General features: G+C 40.8%; 1 non-coding gene across 1 annotated transcript; it reads left to right on the forward strand.

The window, feature by feature from the left end:
• The first annotated feature begins 204 nt into the window (after nt 1-204).
• On the forward strand, nt 205-310 carry LOC145049020 (small nucleolar RNA R71). Its single transcript, XR_013683141.1, has one exon. It is a non-coding gene; the product is annotated as a small nucleolar RNA R71 (small nucleolar RNA).
• Nucleotides 311-676: the final 366 nt, after the last annotated feature.

Below are 676 nucleotides of genomic sequence, written 5' to 3' on the forward strand. Positions count from 1 at the left end.
ATATCTTCAGAAGTGCCACCCCCAATTCTTTTTGCTCCGTCATGTCTGGGATTGTGATATTCACACAAATGCTTGGAAAACTCTTCAACTAGTTCCTTGAACTCACCAGGATTTTTCTTAGTTAACGGTCCTTGAGAATCAAAGAGTTTCCTTGTCATGACATTAACCCCATCATAAAAGATCGATACTTCTTGTTGCTCATTCAAATCATTTTGGGGAAATTCCTTATCAATCCCTTGTGGCATTCCCATGCCTCATAAAGTCACTCCCCTGGTTATTGCTCAAAATTTTCTATTGCTTTCTTGAGTTTAGCAACTTTTGAAGGTGGGAAAAAGTGTTCTAGAAATTGCTCATGCAGTTGTGCCCAAGTCGTAATTGCATAGGGTGGAAGTTCTTTCAGCCAATCTTTTGTAGCTCCCTTGAATGTAACAAGTATCATTCAAAGTAAAATTGTAGTGCGTGGAACATTTGGGATGTTAAAGTAATCATAAATGCCATTGACTTTGTCAAGGTGTTTGTAAGCATCCCCATGATCTTTCCTGGAAAATGGGACTTCCGTAAGTGCGGACAGAATGTGTCCTTTCAGCTTGAATTTTGCTGCAGCTGGAATTGCAGGTTGCACTAGACCGGGACCGGTGTCCTCTCGGATTCTCTTCTTATATGCCTCCATTGGCAT

The sequence above is a fragment of the Lactuca serriola genome, chromosome 4, assembly GCF_051521515.1.
Source record: "Lactuca serriola cultivar US96UC23 chromosome 4, Lser_US96UC23_V15, whole genome shotgun sequence".
NCBI lineage: Eukaryota > Viridiplantae > Streptophyta > Magnoliopsida > Asterales > Asteraceae > Lactuca > Lactuca serriola.